The sequence below is a fragment of the Lissotriton helveticus genome, chromosome 4_1 (genome assembly GCF_964261635.1).
Source record: "Lissotriton helveticus chromosome 4_1, aLisHel1.1, whole genome shotgun sequence".
Classification (NCBI taxonomy): domain Eukaryota; kingdom Metazoa; phylum Chordata; class Amphibia; order Caudata; family Salamandridae; genus Lissotriton; species Lissotriton helveticus.
Genome location: NC_136063.1, coordinates 1,797,686,465 through 1,797,710,518, shown reverse-complemented (window position 1 = coordinate 1,797,710,518; position 24,054 = coordinate 1,797,686,465).

Sequence of the window (24,054 nt, the reverse complement as noted above, 5' to 3'; positions counted from 1 at the left end):
GGTGGTGAGTGTTGCATGGGCCTAGTCTTTCTGTGGGGTGTCCTCTTGAAGTTAAACACCATTGAGGCCATGGATGGGCTGGGATTGTGCTGTTTTTTGTGTTTTTTGTCGTTTTTTTGGGGCTGCTGGTGTGGCCTTTTGCCAAGGGGTAGTGATGCATGGACTGAGTGTGCCTGTGGGGTCTCACTCTCTTTAATGTAAACATCCTGGATGGCATTGGATTGTGGTGATTTTTGGCTGTTTTTCTGTTTTTTTGGGGTGTACTGTTGATGTGGACTGGCTTGGGGTGTAAGGGGCCATTTTGAAGAGAGGCAGTGTCTGAGGCCTGCACTTATTTTGCCTACTTTTCATCCATTATGCCCAGGGGTAGTGGCCCTAGTCTTTCTGTGGGGTGTCTTCAATGTAAACATCATGGATGGCATGGGATTGTGCTGATTTTTCTGTGTTTTGTCGATTTTTTGGGGTGTATAGCTGAACTGATGTTCCTCTGTCTTCCATTGCTTTTAGGTGCACAAGACTCAAGAGAACCACCAGTGCCAGGAAGAAGTCCTGCAGCGGTGTGTGTGTGCAGCATAACGTCACGCGACGTCACGTCTGAACACAGACAACTCTGCAACTCGTGCAACTGCTGCCTGCTGTTCTGACCTGCTCTGAAGAAGATGGCCCCAAAAAAAGTTACCCGTAGCTCCTCTAGCAAGAAAGGTGCCAGTAAGGAGCAGAAGAAGCAAGTTACCAAGGAGACTGGTGTGCCGGCCGCCCCTTTTTTTGGGAGTAAAAAAAAGTATGCCTGCAGCAGCAGCGGGATCTGCTGGGGACCAAGCTGGGAGCAGCACCCCCGCTCCATTGGGCTCAGTGCCACCACCACCACCACGCCAACTTAAGTCCAAGCCCTTGAGTGCTGCAGAGGCAGCCAGTATAGTTGTTCAATCACCATCAACCAGTGATGTTGGCTCATCGCAAGAAAGCAGCAGCAATGTCCCTCAATCAACACAGGTTGTTGTAGCTCATCTGATGAGTGTTGAACAACCACAGCCGCAACAACTATCACATGTGCAAGTACAAGCCCAAATACATGTGGAAGGAGAGGCAGCGCAAGGAGATGCGCAAGCAGAGGTGCATGGAGGGTCACAAGTGCCCACAATAGTTGTTCCTCCCGAAGTAGGGGCACATCAGGAAATCGACAATCAAGGCGAGGTATCATTTGAGGAAGACACTCCTCCTGATCATCATTCATTGTCTTCCACACCCCTAGCAAGGAAGAGATCAAGGGTGGTGTCTACATCTTCTTCAAGCACACCTCCTTCTGAAGATACGGATCAAAATTGGGAACCAGCACCACTGCCGTCTGAGAGTGAGACACACCATGATCTGACAAAGGTAGTTAAGCGTAAAAGGAAGCTCGTCCAAAGTCTCAGAGTTATGGAGTGTGATGATGAGGCTCAGCAAGAAGTGGCGGATACTGCTGCTGATGAAGACTCTGACAACGACGACCCAGTCATCATAAAGGTAACTGCAGCCCCAGCGGGCATGCAGCAAACAGACATTTTGACCCTAGCCCGAAAAGCTGCTGAGCGTGATGATGATGATGTTGTCGACGAGGAGGCAGTGGAAACACCACCACAATCATTGGAGTTAAGTAGTACACCAACTCGTACCGCTTCCATATTTCTTTCTGGCAAGAAGGGACCTCCATCCACCTCGACCTTAATTAGTGGCGGTGAAAGTGCACAACGTACAAAAGTTGGGCAATCCAGATCCTCCACTTCATCTGGCATTAGCAGCATGACCACCACCACCAGTATCGCCGCCTCCTCCAGGCCCCACAGACACTTCAAGTCACCAGTTTGGGACTTCTTTACTGTTTGCCCAAAAAGGGAAAAGTTCGCCATTTGTACCCTTTGTAAGGTTGCAGTTAGTCGTGGTAAGTCAGGTACCAACTATGGTACCGGAGGCCAGAGAGGTCATCTTAAGAGACAGCACACTGTCCAATGGTTTGCGCACCTAAAGGCGATCAAGGAAGCCCGAATTGGAAGTCAAGAAAATGTTGATGTTTCATCTGATGATGACGAGGAGGAAGAAGACGTGTCAAACACTTCACTTACACCCAGTACCCCTGTCAGCAGCACACCCCATGAGAGGCACACTAAGAGTGTTGGAGCGAGTGAGACACCAACGCGCAAAAGTTCACCAGCGAGCATAATTGCGTCAACGAAGTCATTATCATCCCGTAAATGCTTGGTCCAGGGCAACATTAGAACCATGTTTTCTTCAGACGCGCCATATGAACGCAACCACCCACTGACGCGTCTGTATAACACTAAGCTGGCTAAAATGCTAGCTGTGGACCTTCTCCCTTTTTCTTTTGTAGAAGCGGTAGGTTTTCTAGAATTAGTGGCAACGCTCTGCCCTAAATGGAAGGTTCCTAGCCGGTTCTATTTTGCCAGAGTTGCGGTTCCAGCACTACATGAAGATGTGCTGGAGGCGATTGGGGCAGCTTTGCAGAAGAGTGCTGTTCACACTATACATCTGACAACAGACATGTGCACCAGTGGCGCAGGCGCTGATTACATGTGCATCACTGCACACTGGGTCTCTTTTTCAGGTGTTAAAGCAAAGCTAAACGCAGGTGTTGACCCGGACCAAGTTTTTAAAGCTGCTCGGAAACATGCAACACTAGCCATGTTTGGCTTGGAGAAAAGTCACACAGCAGAAAACATTTTGGACGAGTTTAACAAAAAGGTCTTTCACTGGCTGTCCCCACAAAAACGCCAGATTGGTTATGTTTCCACGGATAATGGCGCCAATGTAGTTAAGGCCATGGCGATGGGTGCATATTTCAGAGTGCCGTGTTTGGCGCACTGTATCAACCTGGTAGTTCAAAAATTCTTGAGTGATAGAGACAGTACAGCGTTCGAGGTAATGGCCACCTGCCGCAAAATGTGCAACCATTTCAGCCATTCTTTTAAGGCCCGGAAGCATCTGAGGAGGCTGCTACTTGAATGTCGAATGCCAGTGAAAGCACTCATCCAGGAGGTGGCAACACGTTGGAACTCAACCTTCTACATGCTTGAGCGTCTGTATGAGCAGTATACGGTACTCGATCACTATTTCTTAACAGAGGGTACAGCTCAGAAGGACCTGCGGATGGGTGCGGCGCAATGGGACATAGTTAAAAGCCTGACAGACATGCTTCGTCCTTTTGAGTTCTTCACGCGTGCAGTCAGCCAGGAGGACTGTAATTTGGGACAAGCTATCCCATTGTTGTGCATGCTGGAGCACCAACTGAAGGCGGTGTCTTCTGAGTTAGAAAAAGATGGGAAAAAAAAGACCCTTTTATTTTGTCGGAGAAATTATTAGACCGCCTACGTGGTGATGAACGTCTTAAAAAGATCAACTCAGAACAGCATTACATTTGTGCTACTATTCTGGATCCACGCTATAAAAAGGCGCTGGCAGGCCAAGCATTCTTTCCTTTTGCTGATGAAGATGTTAAAAAGTACAAACGTTGGCTAGCCTGGTCAGCCAAGAGGTTTGAAAAAGAACGGCAGGATATTGAAGGAGAAGGCAGTACATCAGCATCAGCATCAGCAGGCCATCCCCAGTCAAAAGAATCCACTTCTGCACCTGTGGCTGTGGCACAAGTGACCTCTCAGCCGTTAAAGACACCGGCAACCGGATCATCTGCACCACACACAACAGTAACAGTGGCTGCTGTAGGGGATTGGCTAACTTTGCTTGGGTATGGTTCTCGAAAAAATGTCACAGGCACAGCAAAAAGTAAGCAAAGTGGAGGAACCGTTGAGGACCTTGAGTCGATGGTGCAGGACTATCTGAATGACTCAACAGAGGTCTTTCTTAATGATGAGCCAATGCAGTATTGGCATGGGAAAAAACAATTGTGGCCACAGCTCTCCAACCTGGCTATAAACTATTTGTCTTGCCCACTCGCAAGTGTGTCTTCTGAACGTGTTTTCAGTGCTGCTGGTGGCATTGTAACTCCCAAACGGAGCCGCCTCTCGCCCAAAAATGTGGAGCGGCTGACAATGATCAAGATGAATCAGCACCTCATACCACCAGATTACAAAGTACGAGAAAGCACGCCGCATGAAGACGAGGAGGAAGGCAACGTAGATGAGGGGATTTGTTCTCTGTTCGGTGACACTGACCTCATCCTGCCTGAATTCGCAGAGTATGATGACGAAATCTTCTTCTTATTCCCTGACACCGAGCCCTGAAACTGAGACAATGAATCAATAACTTTCTTTTTCGTCCTTATTCACTTTTATTCCTGTGTGTCTGTCTTTCTTTGTTTTCTACAGTTAATTTAATTCAAACTTTAATCACCTAATCCCAAAAACAAGCCCATCAGCAGAACTGTTTTCACTTGTTTGCTTATTGATTTGAAGGTGCCGCAGTCTACATTCCTCAGGTTCACAAGTTCAGAAGAACATGCTCCTCTATCCTCCTCCTCCTATTTCCCTCAAAGCAGAGGGCTGGATTACGCCCAATGAAGAAAGACTCAGCACTTGTGGGGGTGTTCTACTTCTTTGCGGGTGAGTTGACGGCTCTGGGCCCATTGCTGTGAAGCTCTAATAACGGATAAAAGTGTTTAGGACCAAATATGAGGCTGAAATTTCTTGCCGTTTTTGCTGACTTGCTTGCCTTTGAGGTGCTCTTTGGCGGGGTTCCGGGTGTTTGTGGGTGAGTTTTGGGGTCTGGGAGCACTGCTGCGACAGTCTAATCTTGATTGCATTTCCTTTTCAGGAAATGTGTGGTGGAAAACAGGAGTTATGATGATGATGACCTAGCTGCACAGCGCGTTTGGACCGAAGGCCGAGAGATATTGTAAGTATGAGATTTTGCTTTTTGGCTGTTTGGGGGTGTTCTCGCGTGCTTTTTTGCGGGTGGGTTGGCGGGTCTCTTGGGGCATTCCTGTGATGGTCTAATACCGGATAGAAGTGGTTTGGACAAAATCCATAAGGAAAAGCCTTTTTTTTGCTATTTCTTCTGACATCTTGCTCAATGTAGCATTTTGGGGGGCTTCCTGGTGTTTGTGGGTGGGTTGCGGGGTCTCTGTCGAAGCACTGCTGCGACAGTCTATTCTTGATTGCATTTGCTTTTCAGGAAATCCGTGGTGGAAAACAGGAGTTATGATGATGATGACCTAGCTGCACAGCGCGTTTGGACTGAAGGCCGAGAGATATTGTAAGTATGAGATTTTGCTTTTTGGCTGTTTGGGGGTGTTGTCGCGTGCTTTTTTGCGGGTGGGTTGGCGGGTCTCTTGGGGCATTCCTGTGAAGGTCTAATACCGGATAGAAGTGGTTTGGACAAAATCCATAAGGAAAAGCCTTTTTTTTGCTATTTCTTCTGACATCTTGCTCAATGTAGCGTTTTGGGGGGCTTCCTGGTGTTTGTGGGTGGGTTGCGGGGTCTCTGGACAAAATCCATAAGGCAAAACCTTTTGGCACTTTTTGTAACTTAGGGTTCGTTAGGGTTAGCCCTAGCAGCAGGATTGCATGTGTTTCGGGGTGTTCTATTGCAACTCAGTTCTGGGGTTTTAGAGCACTCTTGGAGCGATGCTGGCTATGGATACTTTTGCTTGCTTGCAAGTGGTTTGAATACAATCCACGGTGGGTAAGGGTGTATTTGGGCCTACTTTTACTTTTACGTTTTGTCACCATTTTTCTGCTAGGCCTCGTTTTTTGAGATCTGATTGGGGGTCTTCTACATTTGCGACTGGCTTTAGTAAGGGTCTTGGTGGGAGCATTGCTGGAAAGGTCAAATTTTGTTCTAAAACACAGTTTACAGTACACCTACCTTGAGGGGAAAGATCCGCTATAATATTTTGGCCATACTTATTTATCCTTAAAAAGGTGACTCTGACAGAGTACGCAATTTCAAAAATATTGTACTGTCTATTAGGGAAATCAAAGTGTGACTTTTTGCACCACACAGCGTACATACCTTATATTTATTTATCAGTGGTATTGTAATAGCACTTCCTGTTTTCCGTTCAATAATTACAGGCCGGGTTTCAGTCAACATCCGCCAGGCAGGCAGTGGACAGGGTGTCTTCTGTCAGTGGTCACCAACATTGATGGACGAAGCATCAGCTGGAATGGAGGAGTGCCGCTAATAAGAGGAATTGTTTGCTGCATGCAACTTACTTACCAAATTCAACAGGACAACTCCAACAACATACAGAATACAGATACAGCATCCATTGTTTTCTTCTATGAGTGTGACTGCATTTGGTTAGCTTTAGTTTGTACCCAAAGATTTCTTTATCTTCAATTATTGTTTGTCCATGCTGTGCTTTTTTTTTCTTCTCTCAACAAAACCTACCCAAAAAGAAACCCCCATTCCCATCCATTTTCCAAACCCTAACCCTCCTTCCCCGGGCTGAGTGGTTTTGCTTGATGTCTGACTAAATGACATCAATAATTCCACACACTTGCTGGGGAGGATAAGGTCATAGCAACAGGCTGGTGAAGGAATACGAGGGTATATTCTAGACTTACTCAGCTTTAGTACTATTTCTTGTAGTAGTAGGAGCCAATGTCAAATAAATTCAACGCAAGTACTAGTTATACTTGCAATACTTTACCATTTGTTAGGCTACATTGTGGCACTGTTCTAGTGTACTGTCACCTGCTATATTCTCGAGCGTACCGTAACCGTTGTAATGCTACAGTAAGGACAAACCAGGTTTCGTTTTCTTTTTTTCCATAGGCATGCAACTGCCACTGTGTCACACCACTAGTACCACCGCAATGAGGAAATTTCATCCGCCAACCTTATTCCCCATTTCACGTGGAGCCAGCCCTGGGCCTAGCCCTAATTTCTAACACAAATTACAGGTAAGATAAGCGTTTGGTGGGAGGTAGTATAATGGAGTATTAGGACTAGAAGAGAGATTGACGGTAGTACTACTAAAGTCCTAGGACTCTTCAGGAAAACAAACTTACTGTTACACCCCCACCCACCAGACTGAAAAGCAGTAAAAAACAGGTATGGTCAGATAAAGTTTAAAAAAGTATATTTATGTAGCCCTAACAAAATAATCTCCCTCAAGACCCTCCCTAACCCCAACGATTGTCTTTGAAAAGTCCCAAAAAGCACCCAACTCCCAAATCCCACCCCCCAAAAGTCTCTAAAAAAAGGGCAAGGGACACTCCACTACTGGAGGGTGCTGGTGAATTTTGCGGCCAGGGCATCATACTCCTTGCGGAGGGTGGCATGCTCGAAGCGGAGGCCCTCCACCAAGTTCTTGTACCTATGGACCTCCTGCTCCAGGTAGGACATTCTCACTCCTAGGCGGCGCTGGCGTGCCTTGCAGCTCCTGTGGGGGGCAGCTGGTCTTTTTGCTGCTTGGCGGTGGCGGTTGGCTTTGTTAGCCCGGCTCCGTACCTCTGGAGCACTGCGCTGGCTGGCAGCCCGTGGGGTCACGGAGGAGGATGCAGCTGTCCCAGTCGAGGATGTTGTGGTTGCACCGGTTGACTGCGTGTCCTCCGACTCCTCCAGGGCCACCAGCCGCCGATATTCCGCGACAGTGGCATCCAGCCTCCGTTGCCGGGCCATTCGAGCCTGCTCCCTCGGTGATGTCGATTTGGAAGGAGCAACTATATGAAGAAAGAAAGACATAGTCTGTAACCAATGCTCCTTAACATTAATAACACAAAGTGATTGAGCCGAAAGTTGGGTCACAGTACAAGTAGCAAATTGAAAGCACAGTACATAACTATTGAGGACAGTATCTATCTAACCTCCCACTTCTGCATCCTTGCTCTAACATTAGTGGTAGTTTAATGAACAAATTCTACGACCACTATGGACTTCCATTACAGTCGACTATGACAGTACACCAGTCTTATTCTTCTTCTTCTCTCTTGTTTCGGAAAATTGGTACGTTATCTTATGCAAGCCGGCAGAATGCCAGCGCAGTGAACTTGCACCCGAGAAAAAGAGACGCACACCATGATGAGTGAGACAGACTTGCGTTACTGTACCGGTCCAGTACATGCAGGTGGTGAAGCTATTACTTTTCTATTACGGGTGGCACTGAGAATACTCTGTTACAAGGGCTACTGCTTAATTAATTTACCTTTCACCCTACAGTGCAAATAAGTACAAGAAAAGGAAAATGAAGAAGCTAAATAATTAGATTATCTATCACTTCACATGGGATGTATTTGATGACATATGGGATGACTTTAGGTGCTTTGCTTATTATTGAGTGAACAGTGATACACCCACACATGAATGACGTACTACTACTAAACTAAAGTTATTAAGAGAGGTACGGAGTGTCCACCGTAATAACCGGATATATGCTGTGCTTGCAGTTGCATTACAAACTATTGCTACTATTCATGGTAGTATTGGACAAATTTACAATTTCTTTTCCTTGCCTTCCCTACACTGGAACGGACGTGCGGGTGCGGTGTTACATGCTCTTCAAGGTAACACTTAGTTCATCCAGTGACCATCTACTCTCTCTAGATACACTTGTGCTATCTAAGAGTCAGATAATACCATGCTCCAGGCATCCATCCATTCAAAGTATATGCACACATACAGTTTATGTTTCACCCACCCAGGCTGTTGTCCTTCCACCCATCCTTGCTTCATCATTGACCCAGCCATGCACCATACCATATTCTTTCCTTCCCAGCCACCTCGGGGGCCAAGCAAACACATATCATTCTTCTATGCCAGCCATCATAAAATTTCTCGTCCTTCCACACTTACTTACACCCTTCTCTCACTTTTCGAATATATAGCTTACCTGTGCCCGCCACCACCGTGTCAACCCTCACAGGCACATTGGTGTCGTCCGCCACTCGCACCGCCTCCTCCCCAGAAGAGTTGTCCTCCTCATCCACCACCTCCGCACTGGCCCCGCCACCAGATGTTCCACCTACAAAGTAAATTTTTAGAATGTTAGAATACACCTCTCACTACTGTATAATATTTGGTCTAGGAGGAATAAAGAAAGTAAAAAAAAACGAAATACAATGTAATAATTTGTAACTGTATACTCTACAGTAAAAATGTCCCTTTTTCCAGGGAAGGCTGTTGTCTTGCTGCACTTTTTGGCACAACTGATGAATGCTTGCTTTTTATTTTTAACACACAACACTTTTTCTCCTAACAGAAGCTTAACTTCTAAGAACACGATCAGGGTCAAGCTCAAGTTCAAACCAGGTGAGAGCTCAGCTCGACCACAAGAAATGTGTCCAATTAATCGTTAGCACTAAGCACTTTTCCATTTTCAGTTAAACGTTTACTTTTATGACAAAGTTGATTTTAATAAATGTGTTTAGTTTTAATAAAGCTTTTAAACTTAAATAGACTCTGTGGTTTTTGGTCCTCCAGACTAGAGTGGATGAGCTAAAACTTTTGGAATTTTTGCAAGCATGAGTGCCTCTGACACTTCTTGACTGTGACTCCGTACTCTTGCCCTGCGTAGGATAATCTAATGATCATTGGGGATCAATCATCGGTGACTTAGGGAGCTAAATGACTCTGCCACACTATCTAGTCAGTAAGGAGATTGGGGGTTCTTCAAAGTCTGATATCACTGAGGTATGTGGAAAGAAAGTCTACCTGCGCCTATTATAATTGATAAACAATGCACTATTTAGTGTTCATAGTTCGGTTTGTGCAGATTTGTCCCTGCAACAGTAGTAGAATGGATTGTCCCCCTATCCAAAACAAAAGTAAAGTAGTATCTTATTCTTGCTTGGTGGTCATTCACCTTTTTATTGTTGGCAATTGTCAAAGCATAAACATTTAGAAGACTTGAAAAGACATTATGGACAATCCCAGAGGACTGCACTCAGTGCATAGAGCTATTGCTGACTAGAATGGGAGTCCAATGGAATTGCCAAATGTGCAATCTTAGTTAGCTACACAAACAGACTAATAAGAATAATCTAGTAATACCACAGGGAGTCATAGTCGAGGCAGGATAAGAATTTAGATCCAGTCTACAAGAAGATCAAAGACGATTTAGAAAAAATCGAATGAGGAACGCTAGGAAAAAATAGGTACTCTTTATTAAAATTAAAACTTACTGGGGCCAGCAAAGGAGCCCTCGCCTGCCCGATCCTGGCTTGCATCCTCCTGAACAGCACCCTCCTCCTGTGTCCTCTTGCCCTTGGGGGGAGCTGATGTACAACATGAAAGAAAGAAAGACCAGAAAACATGGATGAGATTTGTCAACCAAATCAAACATTTCAAAAGAACTATAACAAAATATTTTGGAGAAATAGCAAATAGATAGACAACTATTCCACGGGATATATTGACCTATCTCATATGGTATACTACGTTATTCGTATTGCCTGATTTGCGGACCGTTGACTTTCAAAGTTTCTATGTAACTCAATAAACAGACTACTAAAAAGGTTTGCCTAGGCCTGGCAGGCAGAAGTCCGCAGCACGCAAAGTGACAGACAAAGTCCACCCTGCTTGCAGATCGGTGAATACTCAAACTATCAATCCACCGACCACCACCACTATTTCTTCTTATATCCATGTGTCTAAAGGAAGGGCTGGACTTCAGTCTGTTGGGGCTGATTTAGAAGTCCCTTGCGGCTCATTTTCCTCCATTGTTGCGTGACTTTTGTGACGCAGCGGCAGAACTAAAGAGTCGCCATGGTGCGACGTATATATTAAAAAAAAACGCATATGAGAGATGCATCACGTTGTAAAGCCCTGCACCATCACGGGGCGTTCCGGCGCAAGGGAGGGCGTTCCTGCGCAGGAACGAATCCTAAAAGTAGCTGAGGGAAATCTACAAGATGTCAATCAGTCACTTTTAGGACAATGATGCGTGACTCAAACCCTGCGCCTGCTTGAAGCCGACGTACGGCTTGATGCAGCATTGGGGAGATAGGGCACCCCAGAGCATTGCTGGAGCTGCGCCATCGTTGGCACGCAACTCCAGCAATGCGCCGCCTTTACACCACAGATGCGTAAGGCTTCTGTGACGTTTTGGGCCAATGGGTGGTGGTGGCATGGCGCACAAATACTGCCGCATCCCTGCTACTTTGCAGGAATGCGCCGGTAATTGAAAATATGACCCTTAGTGTCTCATTACGCAGTTCTTTACACTACACTCATACATAATTTCTCAGGCCAATGAAATGAACACAAAATACAAAACAAATAGGCATAGTAGCAAGCAAGGCTACTGAGAAGGAGAGCAGTGCACCTGAAATGCATAGAAGATTTTGAAATATAATTTACCTAATGTAATCGGCAGCATTATTGCTCTTGGTAAAGAACAAAGATTTGCAAATAACAGAGCCGGATAAAACAGATTAGTGATGAAATAGCTAGAAATGGCTACTACTACTCACCAAGCCCGGGGACCTCTACGCCGAGCGCGTCCAGCAAGTCCCGTTCCCGGTCCATGACATCCGTCCAGCGGTGGGTGGCCTGGTTATAGGTGCGCCGGACCCCATAGAGCTTAAACATGGCCCGGCACACCTTCTCCCACCGCTTCCGGCGCTCCCGGATGCCATAGCCGGTTGCGATCTTGCCGCCTCCCAGGATCGTCTTGGGGAGGCGGCGCTGGACGTGGAAGATGAGTGCGGCCACCTCTTCCGCGCTAAAGATCTCCCGTGGCATCACTTGCTCCCCCCTCAAACGCCCGCACGGGAGCCGGGCACGGGGTGCGGGACCCTTCCCCTTCTCAGGGTGCTTCCCGGCTCCCTTTACCATGGTCTGGGCAGAAATGAGTTAAATAATAAAGAAGAAATAGGATAGGGAAGAAGAAAATAAAAGAGTTTAAAAAAGTAGTTTAAAATTAACAAAAAGTAGCAGAAAACACAAAAATATAGAGCTAGAATAATAGAGGGATAGATAATAAGTAAAATAGATCAAATAAACTTAAAAAAAAGCAAAGGATGGCAGAGATTCAGAGAGGATACAGAAAGCATGCCCAGAACCATAGCAATGAATGAGAAACAAGATGGCCGCGCCCATTCACGACCGCGTGGGTAAGTTCGCGCGAGATTTTCCTCGCGAGCACGTGCGAAATTGTACTAGCGAGCAGCACACTTTGCGAGATTACACATAGCGGCCGGAAACGGAATTACGTCACGCAAACAAGATGGCTGCGCCCGTGTACGACCGCTAGGGTAACTTCGCAAACGTATAGCTACAAGCGCCTTGCGAACACGAAAAAAATCACGCGAACAAACACGCCGCAAAAAAAAAAAAGTGTATTCGCTCGCATTCGCGGCGTCCGAAATCGATCTCGCACTGATTCGCGCCCCGCAAATGACGCGAAATTGCAGAAAAGCGATTTTTGCTAAACTGAAAGCAATCAGCAGGTGCAAAAGTTCAAACTTAACATTAGTAACCATTCACTCTAGTGCTTCCTGAGGGGCCCCTCCAGAGTTCAGTTGCCTATTTGCAACTATTCCATGACCCTGCTATGACCCAAACAGCAGGCTCATAGAATAGCTACAAGTAGACCATAAAGGTCCTGTGAAAAAAAATTGCACTGCAACAGAAAGCAAATTACAGATAAGGAAGGAAGCAGGTGCCATCCAGACTGGAAGTTTCAAAATTACTGACACATTAATCCCCCCCTAATTAATTCATGGCAGTTGAAGAAGGGCAGGTGTGCTTGCTTTCACTGCAACAGAAAGCAAATTACAGATAAGGAAGGAAGCAGGTGCCAGCCAGACTGGAAGTTTAAAAATAAGTGACACATTAATCAACCCCAAATTAATTCATGGCAGTTGAAGCAGGGCGGTGTGCTTGCTTTTTTTCACCCCCATAATCTACAGTGATAAACAAACCTAATGGGTGGCAGTCAGGATGTACCAGAGGGTGGCATGGGTGTACCAGAGGGTGGCAGTGGTGAAACAGAGGGTGCTGTGAACCTGTGATGATAAACCAGACGTAGAAACAACATAGTCGCGGCCGTTGCAAGCCGAAAAGTAAGTTCGCAATTGCGAAATGGTCCACCAATCCTCGCGAACGCTCGCCAACAAAAAAAACGGAAAAATCCGCGAGAGTTCGCGGATTTTGCGGATTGCGAATCCGTAAATCCGCAAATTCGCGTACGCGAGATCCGCTAGATCCGCCCATGCTTATCTGTAACTAAATAGCATTCTTCAATCTTTGTCTCAACACCTGCCTTCAATCTACACTGCAGACAGCAGAGTTCACAACTTCAATTGAGCTTTCCTTCTACATTAAGGACCGCATTACATTCAACACTGTTTTCCTTATCACAAATACAATTCTATGACCTCAGATTTGGTTATCTGTAACTAAATAGCATTCTTCAATCTTTGTCTCAACAACTGCCTTCAATCTACACTGCAGACAGCAGAGTTCACAACTTCAATTGAGCTTTCCTTCTACATTAAGGACTGCATTACATTCAACACTGATTTCCTTATCACAAATGCAATTCTATGTCCTCAGAATCTGTTATCTGTAACTAAATAGCATTCTTGAATCTTTGTCTCAATAACTGCCTTAAATCTACACTGCAGACAGCAGAGTTCACAACTTCAATTGAGCTTTCCTTCTACATTAAGGACCGCATTACATTCAACACTGTTTTCCTTATCACAAATAAAATTCTATGTCCTCAGATTCTGTTATCTGTAACTAAATAGCATTCTTCAATCTTTGTCTCAACAAGTGCCTTCAATCTACACTGCAGACAGCAGAGTTCACAACTTCAATTGAGCTTCCCTACTACATTAAGGATCGCATTACATTCAACACTGTTTTCCTTATCACAAATACAATTCTATGTCCTCAGATTCTGTTATCTGTAACTAAATAGCATTCTTCAATCTTTGTCTCAACAACTGCCTTCAATCTATACTGCAGACAGCAGAGTTTACAACTTCAATTGAGCTTTCCTTCTACATTAAGAACCGCATTACATTCAACACTGTTTTCCTTATCACAAATACAATTCTATGTCCTCAGATTCTGTTATCTGTAACTAAATAGCATTCTTCAATCTTTGTCTCAACAAGTGCCTTCAATCTACACTGCAGACAGCAGAGTTCACAACTTCAATTGAGCTTTCCTATTACATTAAGGACCGCATTACATTCAACACTGTTTCCTTATCACAAATACAATTCTATGTCCTCAGATTCTGTTATCTGTAACTAAATAGCATTCTTCAATCTTTCTGTCAACAACTACCTTCAATCTACACTGCGGACAACTGGGTTGACAACTTGCATTGACTGATCTTTCTGTCAACAACTACCTTCGATCTACACTGCAGACAGCAGGGTTGACAACTTCAAATCAACTCTATTGAAAAAAGAAAATCTGGACTCGGAAATACCATCTAACTTCCGCCCTATCTCCCTTCTCCCAATCTTTCCAAAAATCTTAGAGAAGCATATCAATGTCCAGCTTGCGGAATTTATTGAGACACACAATCTTTTGCATACTTCCCAGTCTGGCTTTCGTGCAGGCTTCTTTACTGAGTCCACATTACTGCGCGTCACTGATAACATTCGCCGTCAAGTGGATAGAAGTGAAACCGTGGCACTTATTCTCCTTGATTTAATTGCCGCATTTGACACTGTTTCTCACCCTATCCCCTTGAAAACCCTCCAATCCTGTGGTATCACGGGTTCGACCCTCGAGTGGCTATCCAGTTTCCTGACAAATAGGATCTTTCAAGTTTTCTCTGCCTCCTCCAAATCTGGAGTTCATGTATCTCAATACGGAGTTCCACAGGGATCTATATTGAGCCCTCTGCTATTTAATATTTACGTCAGCCCCTTAGCTGCTATTGCGGAGCAAGCTGGGCTCACGGTGTATTCTTACGCGATGACACCCAGCTTATTTATTCACATTCGACCTAATCAAACAACAACACCTCTTTGCTGAGATCCGGATTGATAAACATCACAGATTGGATGCATAACAACAAACTAAAACTAAATGGTGGTAAAACCGAGCTCCTTCTTTTCGGCAAAAATAAAACCCTCTGGGGCCCTCAGGATTGGCCTTCTCAGATGGGACCACCCCCGACTCCTGTACAATCTGTCCGGAATCTTGGGTTTATGGTTGATGACCAACTAACCATGAGGCAACAAGCTGGTAAGGTAGCCTCGGTTTGCTTTGTCATCCTGAAATGGCTGAAGAAAATCCTGTGGATGCTTCCTTTGCCTACTAAAAGAACGGTAGTTCAAGCTCTTATAACATCTAGGCTGGACTACGGTAACGTTAAGTACCTGGGAGTGGGCAAGGAAGTGCTACACAGGTTACAGGTGGTACAAAACGCTGCCGCCAAAATGCTTTGCAATCTTCCTACAAGAACATCTGCCTCAGCCGCATTAAGTGATCTCCACTGGCTGAAAATTGAGAATCGCGTTAAGTTTAAAACTCTATGCTATATGCACAGGATCAACACTGGAGTAGCGCCTCACTATCTTCAGGCCTTAGTGCATCAATACCGACCTACACGCTCCCTTTGATCCGCTAATCAGCACAATTTACAAATTCTGAGGATTAAAAGAACCAGAATGGGTGGACGCTCATTTTCCCATCTGGCTCCAGTACTTTGGACGACTATGCCTTTTTTTTGGTTCGCATTGAGCCACAGCATCAGAAGTTCCGCAAGGACTTAAAAACTTGGCTTTTTAATCAATTGTTTCTCCATCTGCACTGAGCTATCTGTTCTTTTCATCTTTTGCGTTCCTAGTGCCAGGAAACCTTCGGGTAGCTGTTGCGCTGAATACATTTAATTAATATTAATAATAATAATAATAATAATAATAATAATAATAATAATAATAATATTATTAATAATAATAATAATAATAATAATAACTTTCCTTCTACATTAATGACCGCACTACATTCAACAGTGTTTTCCTTATCACAAATACAATTCTATGTCCTCAGATTCTGTTATCTGTAACTAAATAGCATTCTTCAATCTTTGTCTCAACAACTGCCTTCAATCTACACTACAGACAGCAGAGTACACAACTTCAATTGAGCTTTCCTTCTACATTAAGGACCACATTACATTCAACACTGTTTTCCTTATCAAAAATACAATTCTATGTCCTCAGATTCTGTTATCTGTAACTAAATAGGATTCTTCATTCTTTGTCTCAACAACTGCCTTCAATCTACACTGCAGATAGCAGAGTTCACGACTTAAATTGAGCGTTCCTTCTACATTAGGAACCACATTACATTCAACACTGTTTTCCTTATCACAAATACAATTCTATGTCCTCAAATTCTGTTATCTGTAGCTAAATAGCATTCTTTAATCTTTCTGTCAACAACTACCTTCAATCTACACTGCGGACAACTGAGTTGACAATTTGCATTGACTGATCTTTCTGTCAACAACTACCTTCGATCTACACTGCAGACAGCAGGGTTCACTACCTCAAATCAACTTTCCTTCAACAATAATGACCGCATCACATTCAAACTGTTTTCCTTATCATAGATACAATTCTACTCTGTCCTCAGATTCTGTTATTTGTAACTAAATAGCAATCTTCAATCTTTGTCTCAACAACTGCCTTCAATCTACACTGCAGACAGCAGAGTTCACAACTTCAATTGAACTTTCCTCCTACATTAAGGACCGATTTACATTCAACCTCAGCCCCAAAGATTTCTAACTTAGTGCACAACAAATCATCACCACATCACCATATTGAATGAGATGACCTAATTAGAAAAAAAATATATCAAACTTTTCAGAGACATACTTCAACTTTCTCCTGTAAATAAACAACCAATATTTATTAGAAAACTTGAATATAAACCCTTTGTTACCAATGCTTCCTCCTTCGACCACTCCTCATCGCAAACTCCACAAAACTTTGTTGCTTTAGATGCACACTTCCTGCCTTTCTTGCCTGGGATTATCAATTATTCAATCTACACTGCGGACAACTGGGTTCACAACTTGCATTGACCAATCTTTCTGTCAACAACTACCTTTGATCTACACTGTGGACAGCCGAATTCACAACTTGAATTCAAGTGTCAGGAATGCATTTAGCCTTGCTTTTCTCAATGCACACACAATTATATCTATATATTTATCCTGAGATTCTATTATCTGTGACTAAATGCCATTCATCAACATTTCTGTCAACAACTGCCTTCAATCTACACTACGGACAACTCAGTTAACAACTTCAATTGAACTTTCCTTCTACATCAAGGACAGCATTGTATTCAACCTTGCTTTCCTTCACCCAAACACAATTCTGCTGTGACCTCAAATTCTGTTATCTGCAACTAAATAGCATTCTTCAATCTTTGTATCAACAACTGCCTTCAATCTAACCTGCAGACAGCAGGGTACACAACTTGCATTCAGCTTTCCTTCTACATTAAGGACAGCATTGTATTCAACCTTACTTTCCTTAAGGCAGAGACAATTATACTATGTCCTCACATACTCTTAACTGTACAAAATAGCATTCATCAATATTTGTATCGATTAGTACCTTCAATGTACATTACGAACAATCAGAGTTCACAACTTCAATTCACTTTTGCATGTACATTTCTCCTATGTCTACAAAGAAGAGCATTCAATAAAGTCAGCGCTCACTAGAGTTCACAACTAGATACCAATACCACCAGAGGTACAGAAAACATTCAATACAATATATTTTTTTTTTAAACAGACAATTTCACAATGTCATCACATTTCCTTACAGTTTGTACATTAGGAAATTCAGCCTTCATTTCTTAAAATTATAGATGTTTCAACTGTATGTCTTCAGATTTTGTATTAAATAAGAGACAAAAAGCATTCCTCCATTTCTGTGTCAACTACTGCCTTCGACCTACACTACGGACAAGAGGATTGACAACTTCAATTCACCTTTCCATCTACACTAAGGACAACATTTAATGTAGCTTCGCTTTATTTAAGACAGACAATTGTACTGTGTCCACACATTCTGTTAACTGTGACAAAATTGCATTCATCGATCCCTTTAATGAAGGCCAAAAGTAAATTGAAAAGAGAAACTAACACATCATTTTTCAGACATTTTTCTTAGGAGAATTGAACGATAGATCAAGTTCTAAACCTTTTTTTAATGACAAGTTATCTTCAGAGTAATGATTTGCATACAGATGACACTCGTATTTGTACCTATGTGGTTAGAAATAGTTGTGCTATTGTGAAACACAAAATTGTTCCTAGAAATGCAAAAGAAGTGTTACCTGAGGATCTTTTAGGGACACGTTCTAAAACTTCAGTGAACACTTCCAATGGTAGTAGTATTTATACTGTAAGTTAAGAATCTAATCATTTTTTTAATGCAACTTTTTTCCTAAGTATAATAACAAAAGTGTTAAACAAAAGATTAAGATGTGGCACACACTAGACTCTTGCAGAGTGAGAGAAAATACTGGTTTGCAAAGTCATTCCCTGCTTTGTCTTTCTAAAAAAGTATGCCAAAGTATTTTTCACCAATTCAGAATGTTACCAGTTCATCATACTCAAATCAGAAAATTAATTAGAACATTGTATTACGCAAAAATTCCAGCACTAATGTTAAAAAAAATTGAACAATACTCTTTTCCGTGCATCTGTATCAGATGTAACAAATGTCTCTGAAGAAATTCAACTTAGTTACTTTGGTCCTCAGGAAAACCGTGCACAAACTGAGATATTAATAGAAGAAAATGTGTAACAGATTGTACAATGTTGTACTGTAGATAATTGTGAGCAACATATTACAAAATTGTAGGTGATTTTACTAACACCAAAACACCAAATTATTCTTCCATTTGTTTTCAACAAACTCGTTATAAAAATCAAACCAGTACTGTTCATCTTTATTTAAAAAGGAAAATAATAATGACGAAACATTTCACAACGTATTTGTCACAGAATTGTTTTGAATTGCATTCTAATCAGCATCTTTCTAAATATTTTTATACCAAATTAGATAAGAACAAAATACCTCCTACTGCTATGCATAATAATGTAGACTTCATAATAATTCCTTCTGAACTGATGAATTTAAATACCTATCAGTCTATTCCTATTAAATGTGTCCATCCATTTCAGGCTATTATTCGTATAGAGCCTAACACAGAAAAATGTCCTCCTTTTCATTTACAGAGAGAACCCACATACTGCTGCACGTAAATATGCGTACTCCGCGATTTTTCTATTCCAAATAAAAAAAAAGATAGCCTAAAAATTCTAAACCTAACCCCTAACGAAGCCTACAGGGTCAGGATAGTTCAACCCTGCCCCCTTTCCTTATTTCTCAACTTTGTTTACTGTTTTCTTGTGACTCGCTTCTAGCGACGAACAAGATGGCTGCCAACACTTCCTGGTATCGACTGTTCACAGACAGTTCACAACCAATCAGCATGCAGCTCCTGCTCGTAATTCTACGTATTTCTGCACCCGTACTCCGTGATTTTTCTTTTTTTTTTTAAAAGAAAAAAAGAGCCTAAACATTCACGTACAACCCCCTGAGCAAGCGTAAAGGATCAAAATGTTTGTAGCCTACCCCTTCCCTTATTTCTCAACTTTCTTTACTGTTTTCTTGTTACTCGGTTCTACCGAGGCACAGGATGGCCGCCAACACTTCCTGGTTTCGAGTGTTGACAGACAGTTCACAGCCAATCAACATGCAGCTCGCACTCGTAATTGAACACATTTCTGTACGCGTGCTGCACCCCGTCTCTAGATATCACTGTGATTTTACTTGCAATTTTCTCAGAAACTACTGAACGCATTTACACCATTTAACAAAAAGCACAATCTGTGAACCAAACTCTACCTCTTTGCCAAATTTGGTGTAATTCCGTTCGGCCGTTCGGGCTGTAGCCGTGGCTAAAGGTCCCTATGGAAAATTGGATGGGACCCCCCTTTTTTCTCGGCCCCCACTTGACGAATCACCCCCACACTTTCAGGGAAGGAGCGGAACCAAGCATTCCATTTTCTTGGAGAAATTCACGAAGATTCATCCACCGACGCCAAAGTTATTCTAAATAGAATGCTGTGGATTTCCTATGGAAAGTAGGTCCTAACTATAACTACCTACTGGCGATATATATATATTATGTTACTGGAGTTTATAACGCACACAGAAACTCCAGGGAGTGTCCCAGTGCGAACCTTGAGGTCCTAAGAAGAATAAATTGATTAAAACAAGAATATTTTGAGCTGTTTTTTAAATTGACCCAGATCCTGAATGCTACGCAAAGAATAGGGAAGGGAGTTCCAGGCTGTGGCAGCCCTAAAGGCAAGATACCTACCCCCCATTCTTTGGAGGCGAACAAGAGGTATCCGGATGAGTAGCTGGGATGCTGACCTCAAAGGTCTTCCTGGAGTGTAAAACATGAACCACTTCCTTAAATAGGCAGGCCCAGATGCATACAAGGCATGGTGTGCAACCAGCAGGGCTTTGAACTTCACACAATTAATTACAGGCAACCAGTGCAGTATCCGCAGGTGTTGTCTAATGCTGCTTCTAATTGGAATATTAAACAGAAGCCTAGCTGCCACGTTCTGGACCACCTGCAGTTTGTTGAGAGTATAGTCCGGTAGGCCAATGTACAAAGCATTGGCATAGTCAATACATGACAGTATCAATGCCAGGGTCACCGTTTCTTTTGCTGCCCTAGGAATCAATGGGAGACATTTCTTAAAGGACTATAATACCCAAAACCAGCTTCTTGATTTGGATGAAAAAGGATAAATTATCATTGAAACAAACACCCAAGTTCTTAACTGGTTGACCAGAAGAAGATGGCAATGGATAGTCGGATGGCCAAAGTGACTCTCTGAACGTGGAGGATAATTCCCATAAAGGAGAATTTCTGACTTATCTTCATTGCATTTAAGCTGAGCCACTGAGAGCCACCGAAAAATAGCTGTCAGGCAATTTTTTACCTCCAGAGTAGAAAACTCAGATTTGCCCCATGTAAACTGGAGTTGGGTGTCATCGGTGTACGCCACAATCTTCATCAATCAGTCATATTTGTTGCATGCGCCCCTCCAAGAAGGCTTTATTGGTGAATAAAAAGAGGAACAGTAGTCATCATATTAGCACTTTAGCATTTTGAGAGAACGCTTTGCACTAACTATGTAATGTATATAGAACTAAGGAACCCAATTACAGAAAATGTTTGGTCTCCAATATGAGTATTGAATCAATACATAGTGAACATTGGATCAGAATAGATTAGCCCTAAATAGAAAGAGAAACCAACTGTCTAAACAGTTGGTGCTGCAATTGGATTTTGATTGTATGAAGTATAATTTGATTTAACAAAATATATTTATACAGATATTGTTTTAAATTAGCACATTTGCACATGAGCGTCCACCAAAGAGAAAAAGAACAACAAAACATGAAAAAGAAGGTCTAATGCATTAAGCAGATATAAGATGCACTTTCTATTTCCAATTGTCACCTATATGTTTTAAGATGTGTATAATGTTTATATGTGTATTCATACAGTAATATTTATGGATATTTTAACACATGTTTTAATGATGATGATAAAAGCACAGCCAAAAACACAGATCAAACGGATAGTCTTTTTTTTTTATATTCATTGCCACTTTAAGCACTGTGTCACTTTAAAAATGGGAAAAAACAGAGAGCATGTCATGTGATCAAGGGCTCTGGAAGCATGACATGAAATAATTGCAGCACTCACTAAGTGGAGTCCGTTCCTTTTTTCTTCGTGGATCCAAGGGAAGGAATATGTATATATATATATGTGTGTATATATATATATATTCACTGAAAAAACCATAGGTTATAGACCATATATAGTTAGGAATTAGCATTTAAAAAACCTTATTTTACTCACACAAAACCATTGAAATTCCATATATAGTTAGTTGCACTAACTATATATTGCGCACCCGCAATCCACTGCTGATCATGTCACATATTACATCATTCATGACATGGTCAGTGACATCACTGATGACATCACTGATGACATCTCAAATGACATCACTGATGACATCACTGATGACATCATCCAGTGACTGTGTGTTTCTGTAAAGTTTAAATATGTTTTAGATATTGAAGAATGAGTAGATGTATAACTGTCTGGACGAAGGATTTAGTAGGTGCATGACTGAATGTATGAGTGAGTGATTAAATGTGTCTCACTGAGTGCATGGGTTAGTGACTAAACTGTCTTAATTTGTGCATCATTATGTCTGTTGGTCTGTAAACTACTGCATGTGTTGATCAGTAGCTATATGATTAACTATATGGGTTATTGATTGATTGTCCAAGTATTTGTATGGGAGACTGAGTGTGTGTGTGGCTGGCTGGGAGGTGTGTGACTCTGTGCAGATCAATGTGTACTTGTATCAATGATTGTATAAGAAAGTAAGTATGTGTTACTATATGTTTGAAAATGTAAGGTGCTCTATGTTTAACTGTATAGACAAGAAAATGGAAGTGTGATTGATTCTTTACAGGACTGACTAGGTGTGTGAGTAACTCCATGGATGAGTGGCAGAGTGTGAGTGTCTGTATAGGTGTATGAGTGCATATGATAGTGTTGTAAAGATGAGTGATTGTATGTATGAATGATTGTATGGGTGAATGAGTGAATGTGTGTGTAGACGTAGGAATCAGTGAGTACGTATGTAGTAACTAGTATTGGTGTGTCAATGGTTTCAAAAATTATACTCTGTATTTAACACTGGGTGAAACAGAGGTTATATTAAAATGTGAGGAGATGCATTGTATTGTCACATGAATGATATCATCAGAATGTGGTCATTGATGTCAAATGAGATGTCATCAGTGATGTCATCAGTGATGTCATTTGAGATGTCATCAGTGATGTCATCAGTGATGTCACTGACCATGTCATGAATGATGTAATATGTGACATGATCAGCAGTGGATTGCGGGTGCGCAATATATAGTTAGTGCAACTAACTATATATGGAATTTCAATGGTTTTGTGTGAGTAAAATAAGGTTTTTTAAATGCTAATTCCTAACTATATATGGTCTATAACCTATGGTTTTTTCAGTGAATTTTCAAGGTTTTGTAAATGCTAATTCCTAACTATATATGGTCTATAACCTATGGTTTTTTCAGTGAATTTCAATGGTTTTTTAATAGCAAATATCATAAGCTGTCGAATGTCAAGTACGTGGTAAGTGAAAACATTTTCGTGTTTATGCACACTGATCTGCTTTGAATGGTGCCCCCCCCCTCATTTCTATTAGGAGTACTCTCTCTTTGCAGATAGTGAAAGGTAGTTAACGCAGGCCTTTGCCCCCGTTGTAATCCGTCGTGCCTGCTTCTCTCTCCATTTGATTGATTGTTATCCAAGTATTTACTGTTTTAGAATTAGTTCTCTTTGGTTCATTCTCTATTTACAAACAAACACAGAGTCGCAATACTCTGTTTAGTCTTTGCAGATAACGAAAAATCGTGTAAAAAAAAAGAAAAGGAATCGAGCAAAATCAGTAGGCCACTAATGGGATCTCTTTTTGACCTCGCTAAAATAGAAACATTAGGAACAACCCCTCATGACAAATACAAAACTAGTGAGATGAACTGAACTCCACACAATGATGGCTGCAAAACAGCTCGGCTCCGCCACCCACCCCGCCCAAAATAACGATAAAGAGCGGCTGCCATGATTGGTTGCGGAATGGCCACAACGGAGCTACGAAATGGTGCTGCTCTCATGCTAACCCCAGCTTCGGTCTGAAACATCCAGAAACACTGTAGACTACCAATTCGATCAGTTCCGGTAGCGCCCCAATGTAACCCGGTAGAGAAGAACTAGCCCTCCCCTCTTTGACTGATGGTTCTTGTTGCCTGTCCCTTCTGTTGTCATTTAACAGAACTATTTAGCCTGCTGAAAGGGGTTGTGTTTCGACCGCTGGTTGGTGGAGACATTTTGACTATATTCTGGACCTGCGTTGTCGCGTAATGCGTCATATGACGCGCCGCGTTAGCGCATCCGGAAGTCATCCGGGGCGCGCAGCGCGTAACGTAAGCATAACAAGTCATGTGACTT